Here is a 16351-nt window from a genome sequence, read left to right as displayed (position 1 = left end):
CATGGGATTGGCTCTCCAATACCAGATTTGGAATGGGGGGACAATTCCATGATCTTAGACATGTTACATGGCGATATTCAGAGTTACCATTGTGAAGCTACATATAGGTATTGACCTATATGTAGTGCATGATGTAATGACATCCCCGCACTCCCAAAGTCCTGGGAAATGGCCCTGAACTATGTGGGGGCACCTTTGCTAGTGCAACGGTGCCCTCACACTAAGTAACTTTGCACCTAACCTTTAGCAAGTAAAGGTTACACATATAGGTGACTTATAAGTTACTTAAGTGCAGTGAAAATGGCTGTTCAAAAACCTGCGCATTATTTCACACGGGCTGCAATGGCAGGCCTGTGCAAGGGTTTGTCTGAGCTCCCTAAGGGTGGTAAAAGAAATGCTGCAGCCCATATGCATCTCCTGGAACCCCAATGCCCTGGGCACCTAGGTACCATATACTAGGGACTTATACGGGGGGTCCAGTGTGCCAAACGAAATTGGTAAATGAAGTCACTAGCCCACAGTGACAAATTTAAAAGCAGAGAGAGCATAAGCACTGAGGTTCTGATCAGCAGAGCCTCAGTGACACAGTCAATCACTATACAGACACACACATTAGGCCATAAAATATGAGCACTGGGGTCCTGACCAGCAGGATCCCAGTGAGATAGGAAAAATCATACTGACATACAGGTAAAAAATGGGAATAACATGCCAAGGAAGATGGTACTTTGCTACAGTCACCCAAATAAACTATCTTTATTTTTGGTAACACTGATTATTGTCTTTACTTGTGTATAAGTACTGTGTAACTATAATTGGTATTGCATGAGCTTTGCATGTCTCCTAGTTCAGCCTAAGCTGCTCTGCTATAGCTACCTCTATCAGCCTAGGCTGCTAGAACACTACTACATTTCATAATAAGGGATAACTGGACCTGGTGTAACGTGTAAGTACCCAAGGTACCCACTACAAAACAGGCCAGCATCCTACAGTAACTGCCAGGCCTTTTCCCTCTTGTGTGCCAAGCGTTTTTTGGGCTATTTGAAGTAGTTCGTGCTTAGGCCCTCATAACTTTTTGTCCACATAAGCTATCCATGCCAAATTTGTGTCCTTTTTCCCAACATCGTAGGGATTCTAAAGGTACCCAGAGTTTGTGGGTTTCCCTGGAGGAGACCAAGAAATTAGCCAAATAAAGCTAAAATTTATTTTTTGGGGAAAAATGGGAAAAACGTGCTGCAGAAATAAGCATGTGGGGTTTTCCCTGAAAATGGCATCAACAAAGGGTTTGTGGTGCGAAAATCACGATCTTACCAGCTTTCAGGAACAAGCAGACTTGAATCAGAAAACCACATTTTTAACACAATTTTGGCATTTTACTGGGACATATCCCATTTTTACAATTGTTTTGCTTTCAGTCTCTTTCCAGTTAGTAACCGAAATGGGTATGAAACCAATGGAAAATCACAGACAGCTAAACATTTCTGAAAAGTAGACAAAAATCTGAATTCAGCAAGGTGTGATGTGTGTAGATCCTTCAAGGTTTTCCTACAAAAAGTAACAGCTGAAATGAAGAAATGTTGCAATTGAGTTGAAAAAAACAGCCATTTATGTCCACGTTTTCTTCTGTAACTTTTTCCTGACAGCAATATACGTTACGTCTGCTGGACTCTTCTGGGTCTGGGGATATATAGGGCTTGTAGGTTCATCAAATACCCTAGCTACCCAGAGCCAATAAATGAGCTGCACCTTGCAATGTTTTTTTTACAGCAATTCATTTGGTGAAATATACAGAGTGAAACATAGGTATCAAGCAAACCTTTGTATTTACAAAATGAGCACAAGATAAGGTGCTGAGAAGCAGTGGTTATTTGCACATCTCTGAATACCGGGGTCCCCATACTAGTATGTTAATTACAGGACATTTCTCAAGTAGATTGTTTTTTTACACACTGCCTTACATTTGGAAGGAAAACATGTAGACAAAGACAAGGGGCAATAACACTTGTTCTTCTATTCTGTGTTCCCTCAAGTCTCCTGATAAAAATTATACCTCACTTGTGTGGGTAGGCTTAGTGCCCGCGACAGAAAATACAACATGGACACATCACATTTTTACATTGAAATCTGAAGTGTTTTTAGGGAAAGTGCTTAACTGTGGATTTTGGCCTCTAGCTTAGCTGGCACCTAGGGAAACTTAGCAAGTCTGTGCATTTTTGAAAACTAGACATCTAGGGGAATCCTGGATGGGGTGACCTGTGGGACTCTCGCCAAGTTCTGTTACCCAGAATCCTTTGCAAACCTCAAAATTTGGCAAAAATAAACACTTTTCCTAAAATCTCGATGTTGGAAAGTTTTGAAATCTGAGGGGAGCCACAAACTTCCTTCCACCCAGCACTCCCCCAAGTCTTCTGATAAAAATGGTACCTCACTTGTGTGGGTAGGCCTGGTGCCCACGACAGGAAATGCCCCAAAGCACAACATGGACACATCACATTTTCCCAACAAAAACGGACCCATTTTTTGCAAAGTGCCTAGCTGTGGATTTTGGCCTCTAGCTCAGCTGTCACCTAGGGAAACCTAGCAAACCTATACATTTTGTAAAACTAGACACCTAGGGAAATTCAGAATGGGGTGACTTGTGGGGCTCTCACCAGTTCTGGCACCCAGAATCCTTTGCAAAACTCAAAATGTGTCCAAAAACACTTTTCCCTCATATTTTGGTGCTGCAAAAAATGTGGAATCTGAGAGGAGCCACAAACTTCCTTCCACCCAGCATTTCCGCAAGTCTGCTGATAAAAATGGTACCTAACTTGTGTGGGTAGGCCTAGTGCCCGCGACAGGAAATTGCCTAAAACACAATGTGGACAAATACATTTTTCTAATGAAAACTGACGTGTTTTTTGCAAAGTACCTAGCTGTGCATTTTGGCCTCTTGCAGATCTGGCACCTAGGGAAATCTAGCAAATCTGTTCATTTTTTAAAACTAGACTCCTAGGGGAATCCAGGATGGGGTGACTTGTGGGGCTCTCCCTCAGTTCTGTTACCCAGAATATTTTGCAAACTGCAAGATGTGACTAAAAGAACACTTTTTCCTCACATTTCGTTGCTGCAAAATTCTGGAATCTGAGGGGAACCACAAGCTTCCTTCCACCCACCATTCCCCCACATTTCCCGATAAAAAATGGTATCTCACTTGTGTGGGTAGGCCTAGTGTCCACGACAGAGAAGGGTCCAAAACACAACATGGACACATCAAAATTATCTTTTACAAAACTACCTGTTTTTGCAAGGGGGGCACCTGCGTTTTTTGGTCCTGGGCTCAGCAGCCATCTAGGTAAACCTACCAAACCCAGACATTTCTGAAAACTAGACACCAGAGGGAGTCCAAGGAGGGGTGTCTCGCATGGATCCCCCAGTATTTTCTTACCTAGAATCCTCAGCAAACCTCAAATTTAGCTAAATAAATCACATTTTTCTCACATTTCTGTTTCAGATCACCGCACCGGCACACATTTCCTACCACCCAACGTTCCCCTCAGTCTCCCAATTAAAATGATACCTCACTTGTGTGTAGGTGGGCCAGGTGCCTGTGACAGGGAAGGGACAAAATCATGTCAAAATTGAGAGGGAACAAAAGCGAGTCCAAAAGGGGAGTTTGGAAAAAAAACATTTTTAGGGTGACACGTGGGGCAGACTTTTTATCGGTATAGATGCGAAAATGCTGGCTAGCTGGAATTTTGAGGATTCCTGCAGATTCCGGAAGGTTCCATCCCAAAAATGTAAGACAAATACGTGTTTTCAAGCAAAGTTGGAGGTTTCCAGGGCATTGTGGGTAAGAAAATGGTGTGAGGTGCATGTAAAGCACACCACCCTGGACTCGCCCAGATGTTTAGCTTTCAGATGTGTCTACGTCTGGTAGCTTTTTCTTTGTGGCAGTGTTCCAAAGTCCTAAAATGACAGCTGCTCACCATTCCAAGTGGGACGATATTGAGAGTTAGCCAAGCTCTCTTGGTCCAAATGTAAAATCAAAACCCAAAACAATCAAATGTCTTCTTGCTTGCAGTTGGGATAAGATCCTTTAGTTTGCAACGGGGGCTGAAAGACTGTTACCCCCTTCAGTTGGGGTGGGGGCATAACCATGTCCATCCTGGTTGGCAACTCCCACCTCTTCCCTGGCATTTAGTAGGCTTTCTGCCTCCCCCCAGGAGTGGATCAGGGGTAATTACCCCATCTGTCCACTGGTGGGCGGAACAACGTTGTCCCCATTTATTTTGGGTGGGGGTATGGCTATACCCCACACTCTTTTTTTAGAAAACATCTTCCCTGGTGTCTTTTGGGCCTTTCCAAAATAGGCCCATCTGCCCCCATGGCAGAAATGACCATCAGTAATGTGCCCTCATGTGGAGTGACACTTGCCCAAGGGGGCACCCCCCCAAAACAAAACACACACACATTCCAATCCTTGGTGTCTAAGTGGTTTCTGCTCCCCCTGGGAGGCATATGGGCCTAATACAAATAAGCCGATCTGCCCCCAAGGCGGGCAGATATGGTCAACAGTAAAGTGCCCCCATGGGAAGCGACCCTTGCCCAAGGGACCGTCCTACCAAACAAAACACACACACACACAATCTCTAGGGTTTAAGTGGTTTCTGTCCCCATTGGTGGCAGAAGAGCCTAATAAAAATAGGCCAATCTGCACCCAAGGGGGGGCAGAAATGGCCAACAGTATTGTGCCCCCATGGGGAGCAATCCTTGCCCAAGGGGCCGCCCCCCAAACCAAACACACACACACACAGCAGAAATGGCCTAAAATATTATGCCCACATGGGGAACGCCCCTTGGCCAAGGGACTGCTCCCCTTATGTAAAAATATAATTTAAAAAATATCCCTGTTGTCTAGGGGTTTCTGCCCCCAAGTGGCCTAGTAAAAGTAGGCCGATCTGCCCCCATGGGGACAGAAATGGCCTAATATAATATGCCCCCCCCCCGGGAGTGACCCTTGCCTTAGGGGTCGCACCCCTTATGTAAAATAAAATTTTAAAAATCCCTGGTGTCTAGTGGTTTCGGTCCCTACTTGGGGGCAGATTGGCCTAAATAAAATAGTCTGATCTGCCCCCAAGGGGTGCAAAATGACCTAAAATAATATTGGCCCCCAGGGGAGTGACCCTTGCCTAAGGGAACTCTCCCCCCTGTAAAAAAAAAAAAATATCCCTAGTGCCTAGAGCTTTTTACCCTCCCTTGGGGGCAGGTCAGCCTAATTAAAATAAGCCAAGTTGCCCCAAGGGGGGGGCAGAACTGGCCTATAAAAAAAATGCCCACCCTTATGGGAGCAACTCTTGCCCAAGGGGCTACCCCCCTTCTTTCTTTACCAAAGTAAACAAAACTCCCTGGCGTCTAGTGGGCATTCCTCCAGCACGATCGCTATGAGATCGTGCTGCAGGAATGCTCAGAGAGACATGAAATGAAAAGGAAAAGCCTTTCCTTTCCTTTTCATGCCTCTCCGACCTCCTCTTCCCCCGTCCCGAGGAGAAACTAATCAGTTTCTATCTCAGACACGTGTCAGAGGCGACCTCTGATGAGGTCAGTGCATGATTGTGCGCTGATGTCATCAGATGTCACTGGAGGGGAGGTTGGGGGGTTGGGTGTGGGAGGGGAAGCGCTTCTTCTGCCATCCCTGCCCAGGGGAGGTGGGTGGTTAGGTGGCTAATAGGGGGAGTGCTAGTGCTAGCTCTCCCCCCCTCCGGTGGGCCAGGTGCAGGACGTAACGGTTACATCCACTGCACCAAAAGGGAAAATGGTGGGCCTGGTGCCCTTAAGCATTACAATCATTTGTAAATATTTTTTGATAAACAACTTTTATTAATTTTCCAAAAAACATGGTAAAGGCACAGCACTACCCAGAGTTTGCACACTGCAGTTAATCGACAGTCGGTCACATTTCTTAGTGTCAGGACATAGATCATACCCATACAGGTCAGCAAATCAATAGTATCAACAACCCTGGTGGGACATATCTCACTTAACCCTTCAAGCCAATTGGCCCAACCATTTCCCCCATATTTTATTATGTCTGCGGGGACACCCCATGCCTCATACACCAACTTCTCCTGTTGTGCACACCAGTCTACACCTCACCTCCATTTCAATACAGTTGGTGGTTCAGACTCATTCCAGTCTGCCACAATGTCCCTCTTGGCCACCAATAATGCAGTACCTATAAGAAAACGGTCAGCGATTGTACCTCCCACATCTTCCATCACCCCCAGAAACACCAGTTTTGGAGACATCGGAACCTCCCAGCCCACCGCCTCGGTGTTTTCCTCGTTAATCCTGACCCAATATCTATAGGTGGATGTGCATGTCCACGTCATATGGTAAAAAGTCTGCTGGCTCATCTCCACATCTAGGGCAAACAGGTTTGGTGGGGGAACCACCCTAGTGCAGTCTATCCAGGGAAAGATAGGTTCCATACAGGTAGTATGTTTGTATTAGCCTAAGTTAGGAGGACATGGTGATAGATCTGGGTGCCATTAGTGCGCTGTGCCACTCCTCACTTTCCAGTTGGCCCAGCCATCGCTCCCATTTATGTCTAATGTGGGTCTGGTCCCCTGGGGCATTGTTGATCAACATTCTGTTTGGGATATTCCCCCTTTGCCCAGCACTCCCATAAGTAATTTGGCCACTAGGGTACTGTACTCCGGAAGTGTTTGTATTAGTTATATGGGTATGTATTGCATGGCAGAGTTGGAGGTATTTGTAGAATTGGGTGTTGGAGAGCTGGTAGGTCTCCTGGAGCTCCAAAAAGGAGAACTTGTGTGTACCTCTCCACACATCTTCAAGGAGAGTTATGCCCAATTGGTCCCTTTGGGCAAAGCCTTCCAGTGCAGCTGATTCCCACAGCCATGTGCCTCTCCATAGGGGAGTCTGTTGAGAGAGGAGATTCATCCAGCGAGTATGACGCAGGCCTACCCTCCATGCCATAAATACCATCTTAGTCCCAGGCACCATGGTGTCAGGGATTGGGGAGCCATATAGCATGTTCAGTATCTAGGAGAAGCTAAGAGTTGTGAGTTCAAGACGATAGGTCGGTCCGACCACCCCCATTAAACCAATAGTTTAGAACAACGAGTTGTCTTGCCAGGTCATAGAGGTATAGGTTGGTCAGCACCAGTCCACAATCGTATTGCCCTCTCTGACAGTAGCATATTGCCAATCTGTGTCTACTACCTTTCCACAGAAAGGATGTTATAGCCCTGTCCAGAGTTTTGAAACCACAGATGCGGTAATGGAGTTGATATGTTCTGAAAAATATATAGGAACCGTGGGAAGATCATCATCTTTAGCAGCGCAATCGACCCATGACATTCAGTGGGAGGGACTGCTGTCTCAATAAGAGATTGAGGGCCCAGGTCATCTCCGGTAGGCGTGTCACCCAGACACTCATATATTTTAAGCTCAGCTTTCAGATGGGTACTACCTCTTGCCATACAAAATTATCTCATGAAGGTGTCAGGGGGACTAGAATGGACTTGGAAGGATTCATTTGAAGACCTGAGGCCTTCTTAAAACAGCGCAGGAGATGGAGACTACGCGGACCAGAGTTGGCTGGGTTTGCCAAATAAAGGAGGACATCATCCTCATAGAGCACTATGCGATCTTCGTGATCCGTGTCCCATCTCCAACACCTAAAGAGGTAGTCGCTTCGAAACAATTGCACCAACAGCTTAATCGCCAGGGCGAATGGAGTGGAGATGTGGCCCAACCCTGTTGAGTTTCTCGCTGAATAGGAAAGGAGTCAGAAAGGACCCCATAAATCTGCCCACCAGCTGTAGGGTTGACGTAGAGTGCTTGGATTAACCTCCGAAACCTGGAGCCTATCCCAGCACAGGTCAGAACCAGTTGTAAGTATTTCCAGTCCGCCAAGTTGAACGCTTTCTGGAAATCCTCAAAGAATAGTGCTAGATCTGAAAATAACCGAGACCGATGGGCCAATGCTATCTAAAGCCTGCGTATAGTGTTGCGTTCCACAATTAGCCATGAAACCGCACTGATCTGAGTTAACTAGATTGTATAGCACTCGCTTAAGATGGTTAGCCAAGATTGTAGCATATAGTTTTACATCTCCGTTTATAAGCGAGATGGGGCGGTAGTCCAGACATGCCTGAGAAGGGGGCTGGTTCTTTGGAATGACCACTATGCTGTATTCAGACCAAGTGGAAAGGTGCCTGCGCGATCTACTTCACATGACTAATCTGGGTGTCAATAGCTCTTTAAAGGCCTTATAGTATTCGGCTGGGAAGCCATCAGGGCCTGGGTTCTTTCCGGCAGCAGGAGAGGAGATTGCTGCTGCTATTTCTGCGCTGGTAATAGGTTAATCTAGGGACTTTGCCTCTGGCTGGAGCAGTTGGGGGAGTGGTGCCTCCTCGAGAAATTGGGCTGAGTAGGAGTCGTCATCCCTGGGCGATGTGGCATAGAGTAGCTGGTAGTACGTGGCGAACTCACCAGCCACCTCGGCTAGATTGGTGATCCGCCTGCTCTCTGTATTAGCTATTTCTTGCACGATCTGGGACAACTGTTGATGGGAGACCAACCAGTAAAGTAGTTTCCCATTCTTATCCCCCCAGCCATACACTCAGGCCATGAAGGCTCAGCAGAGATACTTTGCTGCCTCTATTGATTGATCACGCAGCTATCCCCTTAGCAGTATTAATTGGCGAAAGGCTTTTCAGAGGGTTGTGTTGAGAAAGTCTCTTCAAGTTGCAGGGTTTGGGCCTCTATTTGTGTGATTTGTTCCACGTGACTGTGCTCTTGAGAGAGTATGAAGCTTTTAGCCTGACCTCGTATCACTGCCTTACTGGTGACCCAGACCCCTGGGGAGGAAACTGAGCTGTCGTTCATGATGAAGTATGTCTGCAGTTCGGCCTGCAGTTCTTGGATGCAGTTTTTGTCTTGTATATGCCAGACATTAAGTCGCCACATAGGGCAAGCGTCCACCTTGGCCAATCCAAGGGTTACGAGGAGTGGGGCATGGTCAGATATACCTCTGGGGATGATTTGTATGTGTGAGAGGAAGCCACAATCCGGGGCCGGCATCAGGATAAGATGTATTCTGGATAGTACATGATGTGCAGCTGATGTGTGTGTAAATCGCCTAGTGTTTGGGTGCTAGGTCCTCCACATATCACACAGTCCCATAGGCATCAACCAGTCCTAAAACTGTTGGACTCCCCCACCTCTAGATACAGAAGGGGGGGCCCAAAGTGTTTTTCACAGGGTTGGTGACCGCATTGAAATCACCTTCTATCAGTGTCGGCCCTTGGTGTAGGCCTAATATGATCTTGGAAGGTGCTTTTATGAAATTATGTTGGGCCGCCGGAGGGGACTATGTACTAACCAGACTGATAGCTTTGCCCTCTAGTGCGTCTGTCAGTGCCACAAACCTTCCCTGTCCATCTCTCTCCACTCAATCGACCACCATGGGAAAGGTGAGCTGCAGGAGAATCGCATCTCCCCTGGACCCCCGGCTGAACCCAACATGGTAGATCCTATTGTAACCTCGTCAAGCCAAAAAGAGGCCTTGTTCTCTCAGGAGGTGAGTTTCTTGGAGTAGGAGTACACCTGGCCGGTGGCAGTGGGCAAAGGAAAGCACAGCTGTCCGCTTCACTTTATCTAGGAGACCATTAACGTTCTGTGACATTAACTTCAAGGGGTCCATTGTTAAATTTGGTAGTCAATGTGTCGTTCCCAGGGAGGAATCTATCTCTTAATATTGTTCCATCCGTGTAGATCGGGTCTATGAACATATCTTTAGTTTCAACGTACCAACAACTGGTGCCTCTCCCCGTTGAGTATGTGCCTATGCCTGCTATAGATACAACAAAGTGCTGAGTCATTGCCCCAAACATCAAAAGTATGAACAGCTCCAAAACCCAGGTCCTTTTCCCCAAACTCCCTCCCCTCCCCATACGTTCCCCCCAGAACTATCTGTCACCAGTATGTAAAACTCATTCTATGTAAATCATAACATCAAATTAGCAGGGATCAGATTGCCTAATAGGTTGCCCCAACAGCAGGGATATTCATATTGTGTACTCCATCATAGCCAGCCCTCAAATACACAAAGTATATCAAAGGATGGGACTCCGGGAAAGATTAGTGTCACTGCTCGAGGCCATTCTGTCAGGAGAACGCTTTCCCATCGGGTTCATCGGTGCGGTCTCTCGAGCCAGTGCAGCGGCAACTGTGCTCTCATCCATTGCTCCCAGGGAGATCCCCGAGGCCTCGCCGGTGGAGATGTGGACGGTGTCTGGTGAGCAGACCTGCGCCTCCAGGAGCGCTGTGTTTCTTCTGAGTCTTGGTTTTTTTCTCAGCCTGAAGCTGGTTTGTCCCAGCACTGGAAGAAAGGGGGAACACTCTGGGGGGCGTGCCCACCTTCGGGCAGTCCAGTGGGTGATGCTCTGAAAGCCATTCCCAAACAGATGTCGGCGTCTCAAAAAAACATGATTTGTCTCCATCAATCACTCTAAGGCGGGCTGGGAACAGGAATCGATAGGCCAGGCTCAGCACCCTGAGTTTTTGTTTAACTTCAAGGTAAGATCTGCGCTGTTGCAGGACCTCTTTTGTATAGTCTGCGAAAAATAGGACTTTAGCATTCTCACATTGGACATCTTCTCTGGTAAGACTGCATCTCTCTCGCGAAAGTTGAAGAACCGGACAATCACTGATCTAGGTGGGGCACCAGGTGGAAGCCGCTTTGTCAACCTTCGGTCGGCCCGTTCCAATGCAAACCAGGTTGGCAGGCGGTCCAGGGGCATCCAGGTTTTTAACCACTTTTCTAAGTAGTCAGTCATCGGTTGAGTTTCTAGGCCATCTGGATGCCTATGATGCGCACATTATTTTGTCTTGACTGATTTTTAGCATCTTCAGCTCATCGGTGGTGTTCTGCTGTGTGCGCTACAAGCATTGAGACCTGCAATTTAGGAGTTTTCACCTCGTCCTCGGAAAGTCTTATTGTGGCCTCTGTGAGTCTGGCGGTAGTGTTACAGAGGTCTTGAGGCACCAGCGCTACGCCTCTCTGACCTCTCTGATCTTCATTTCGACCACTTCTCTTGAAGTCTGAATCATCTGGAGGATCATTGTAAGCTCTTCAGAAGGCCTGTTCATGTCATTGTAAGTACTTCTCCCTTTGGAAACTGCTTGAGGGCCAGTGGTAAATTGGTCTATTTGTGTCTAGGCGGTCGAGAAGCATTGCGATTTGTCCTTGCCCATGTTGAGGCCATTTTCAAAGCTGTATTACAGGTGCTCAGCCTGCTTGTCACCCTCTCAGCACGAGCAGCTGAGTCCTGTAGACAAGGCTGGCTCTTCGGTTCCGGGGGGGGGATAGTATTACTCAGCGCTAGATGAGCTCCAGTCGCGCCCCTCCTCGATGTTGGCCTCTGCCTCCTTCGGCCCGTCTCAGGGCCCAGTTCTGCCCTCCAGGTGCTGTTCCGCACTCCCTGAGGGCCCAAGCCACAGAGGCCAGCTCAGCACTGGGGCCCCTAGGGGGACCCCCACCGCACTTTGGGCACCTCACTAAGGCTGCATAGCCACCCCGGGCCACCGACTCACCTCTTCCATGGCACCCGTGGCTGTGGATCAGGCCTGCAGGGCCTCCTCAACTCCGGCTGCCATTTTGTGTCTGCGTGACCCGCAGGTTAAGAAATGGCTTCCACGTCTCGCTGTTGCTCTTTTCATCACCACAACGCAGCCCATCAGCACCCCGGGAGCACATTTGAGGTGCGTCTGCCATCTTAACACCTCGGCCACGCACCCCCAATCGTTTGTAAATATTTTAATGTATTCCTGTACTCGTGTTCAAAAACTGCAAACTGCGTCTATCTTTCTTCCACTGCCTTGGTAATGATTGTTTAATGTGAAATGTATGTGCATCATTGTTTAGCACATTCAGCCCTACCTTCCTGCAAATCTTATTTCTATTGAGCATGGGGGATTGGGGGAGTTAGGGCTTGCCCGGTCTCCCCCGCGCTGATCGGGCGTCAGTGGTAGAATTCACCACGTCAGGATTGTCATTAGGTAAGACCAGCCGGGGTGGGATTTAATTACAGGTTTATATATATGCGTCAAGGTGTGGGCGGACTCTTTGGCCGTTTTTGTCACACCCGGAGATAGTGATAGTTTTTTGAGGAGAGGTAGGCATTAGATCAATGTAGCTTTAGTTTTCAAGGTAGTATTTGCTTATCACTACTAGTAGGTATGGATAATAATACCAGAGTTGTGCAGGCTTTGAGAATGTTGCAAGAGAAAGGTAGGAAGGATTTATTGCTTGATGGGGTTTTGGAGCAGGCCTGGGTGGGTTTGTGGAGGGCAAAGGGGACATCGTCTGAAGATGTGGCTGCAGTTGTCATAGCGTGTGGTTCGCCACAATAGAAGAGGAATACGTTTAAGCAAAAACATGTGATGAGCAGGAAGGTCAATGTTTCGCCTGAGCGTGAGGCTGTTGGTTTACAAAAAGAAGATATAGGCTTACCGGTTCTAGTTCTAATAGATAGGAGAGGAGGTCTGAAGTTTTCACAGCATTCTGGGGCGTTGTTGAGACAGCGCATGTCGGGGAGAGGTCGTGTGCAGTTTGCCATGGTGCGGTAGCCGGACGAAGCCGCATGGGGGCCGTGTTTGTGGATGAGCATGCGCTCTTTAAGCAGCGCATCATGAGGGGAGGAGCAAAACAAGCTCTACTTCCCTCGGAAACAACCCATGAGTGTGGGGAGGTTTCCTTAGAGGAAAGAACATTGGGGGAGGCATCCAAGATGGCGCCGTCCATTGATTCCCATAGAGACACGATTATTATCTTGTCAGATGGGGAGGATGATGGTAGAATGGCTGAAAAGGGCCCCATTCAGAAGATTCAGCTGTCAGAACACCTTTTTATGGTACAGGAAGGTAGAATGTTGCAGGTAATTCCAAGAATTGTTAGCCCCGTGTTCCACAATGTGCAGCAATGGGATGTTGACAATCGGTCAGTATACAGAGTAGGGCAGCATAATTAGTTTACGGATAAGAGTGGTTTAGAGATGAGAGGTATGTTGCATGGTGTCAATGATGTTGGAGGACAGGCAGGTAGGGCACAGGTTAGCTTGGAAGTTTGGCAGCCAGATGCAAATGTCCCTCAGTCTGAATGGGGCAGTGCTGACACACAGGGCGTGTATGGGGAACAATCGTCATCTCTGGGTCTTGGGAGGTCGGCAGATCACCAAAAAATGATGGTGGGGGTCAGCGCACACTCAAGACACCGTTTTGAAGAGAGGGTGAGGTCTGGAGCGACTCACTTGACACTAAGGGCACCACTTGGATCGACATTGGATGAACCGTCTACCAGCCAGGGCGCTGGTTTCATAACAGAGAATTTTGACTTACAAGATGACGTTTTGGATTATGAAGAGGATGAACTAGAGAAGGGGGAGATTTTCCAGCATAGGGAGGAAAGGAATGATGGTGTTAAAAGGTTTGGGTTTAATATGGGTCTGAGTTTGAGTGTTTTGCAGGAATCTATAGGCAAGGCGGTCCGGAGCGATCGTCGAGATGAGGAGAGGAAGAAGACCGTCGTAGCGGTTCATCTACCTAGAGGTGAGAATAGAAGGGAAGGATTAGAAAAAGGGGAAAGTTGTCAGGGGATACGAGCCGTAGTCGGGACGAAAGCTGTAGGGAAGGAGATGGGATTCAAACGGTTATGGGTACAGAGGGTAACATTGGTGATGACAGTTCAAAACAGCAATGTTCAGGCATTGTGGAGTTTGCAGATAAGTCGGCCTCATCAACAGAAGGGAAAAATCAGGCACAGGACTGTGGGTTGGTGAAGGATGATAATGTTTGGTCTTTGAAAAACAAAAAGCTACCTTACATGGGAGTGTCGATGCCTTTGGGGGCGCATCTCACTCAAAATAATAAAAGAAAAAAATTGTAAATGAGAATTGGTTGATGTTTTTAAACTACTCCATAGGGAAGTGCAGGCAAAGGATGGTTCAAAAGAAGAAGAGTGGGAATTAGCACATAGGCCCCGAGTACCTAACACAAAATAGAGAATTGGACTTCGGCCTTTTTGATATACGTAAGCGTTTATTGTGAGCGTTATCCAGAAAGGTGCATGGCTTTGTTTAAATACATGGACATTGTGAGAAGAGCACAAATGGATTATGGTGGTTTCGGCTGGTTTAGATATGATGAGGAATTTAGGACAGGGATGGCCATTTATCCTGACAAGGAGTGGGGAGAGATAGATAATGAATTATGGATGCAGTGGCTTAGGTCTGGTAGGAATGCGCTAGCGGTCTGCCTCTACAGTATAAACCCTTTCAAGTTCACCCCACCCAATATGGGGTGGGGACTGTGCAAAAAGGACAGCTGCCTCAGAACGGAGCACGCTGGTCTTTCAATAGCGGAATGTGTACAAGACAGCAATGCAAGTTTAGACATGATTGTTCCAGTTTTGGGGGTAGGCACCCGATGTACCAATATTTTGGGGGAATGCAGTGGAGATGGCTAGGAACTGAAGGTAGAGGACGTGAGAGAGGTAGGGGTTACATGCACCATGTGGCAGGTAAAGGGCCCTACTCCTATTAAATTGGAGACATTAAGATACTGGCTGTGGTTTTATCCTCAGGAAGCGGATGCAAAGACTTTGTTCTGGGTTTTGCAGAGGGCTTTCGGCTATGCTATCAAGGACCAAGAGTGCGAAGATGGGCAAGAAATTTGAGATCTGCTACGGAAAACCAGGAAGTGGTTAGGGTTAAGTTACAGAAGGAATTGGAGTTGGGGCAGATTGTGGGCCCATTTGATTGTTGGCCGTTGCTGAACCTGACAATTTCACCACTGGGCACGGTTCCTAAGAAACAGCAAGGTGAATTTAGGTTGATACACCATTTGTCATGGCCTATGGGGGCTTCAGTTAATGATTTTATCACTCCTCAGGAGGACTCAGTTGTTCATTATGCATCAGTTGACTAGGTGATTGCATTAGTAAGAAGCTGTGGCAAGGGTGCAGAAGTGGCAAAATCAGATATTCAGTCAGCATTTAGACTCCTTCCGGTACTCCTGGATGATTTTTCCTTGTTAGGCATCCAGTTTGAGAACGCAATTTATGTAGATAGATTGTTGCCTATGGGTTGCTCAGTTTCATGTTCATTGTTTGAAAAGTTAAGTTCATTTGGCAGTGGTTTCATCAAGCACGGAGTGGGTATAAGTATGTGACTCATTATTTGGATGACTTCTTTCTGGTAGGTACGGCAGGATCAAGTAATTGTCAGAGGGCTTTGTAGGCTTTTCAGGGTCCCATGAGTGAGATGGGTGTGCCTTTGGCACGGGAAAACACGGAAGGCCCTAAGACTTGTTTGAATTTTCTTGGGATTGAGTTGGATTCAGTACGAATGGAGGTGCGTTTGCCAAAGGAGAAGGTGCTTACTCTCATTGCATTATTAGGTGAGGCAATGCAAAAACCTAAGTTGGAATTGAGGCAGGTGCAGATTTTGTTGGGTCATTTAAATTTTGCTTGTAGGGTAGTGAGAGTTGGAAGGGCTTTTTGCAGGTAAGTTGTCAGGTATTTCTTTTTATGGTATGTATTTTTGGGGTTATGATCCAATGGAAGGGGAGATTTGTCGTAGGATATTGGCAGGTTTGGCTAGAGGAGGGGGGCAAGGTGTAATCAGAGACACCCGATAACAAGGCATTTGCTTAGGGATATCATATTAGTCCTTTATTGGGATTGAGAAACAGCGTAAAAAGGTGAATAGGAAAATGAGAGGTTTTTGTTATTTGCAAGGTATCTCTGTATTACATCATTAGGAGATTGGTTATAAGGACATCAAGCTTTTTCAACAGTGTTAACGCGTCCTTCTATGATAATTTATTACACATCAGGACTCGTTTTAGGCCAATGAATCTTTTGACCCAGTTGAGAGACACCTTAGGACGAGATAGCTAATCAATATGTCAATCAATACGTCAATAATTTCATCAATATTTATCACAACAATGCATTTCACTTTAGTCAGACATTAATCAACTCAAGACGCTACCATGACCTTGCAGTCATGAATAACCACACCAGTTAGCAACATTTTATGAAGTTTATTCCCTATTGATTACAATTCTAAAAGTAGGTGTGTTAATCTCAAAACCAAAACACTCAATAACATTGTCATAATTTGGCAACACGAATAAGACTTTATCAAAGCAAGGAACGCAATTATTAGAACATAACACAGCATCACCATAGGTCAACTTTCAGCAGAGTGTCATCAACGCGTCATTTCAACAAATCATAGATTCAGTCATTTGTCTATTTGGGTCGGTGTATTGGACC

The sequence above is a fragment of the Pleurodeles waltl genome, chromosome 12 (assembly GCF_031143425.1).
Source record: "Pleurodeles waltl isolate 20211129_DDA chromosome 12, aPleWal1.hap1.20221129, whole genome shotgun sequence".
Taxonomy (NCBI): domain Eukaryota; kingdom Metazoa; phylum Chordata; class Amphibia; order Caudata; family Salamandridae; genus Pleurodeles; species Pleurodeles waltl.
Note: the sequence above shows the minus strand (reverse complement) of the source record.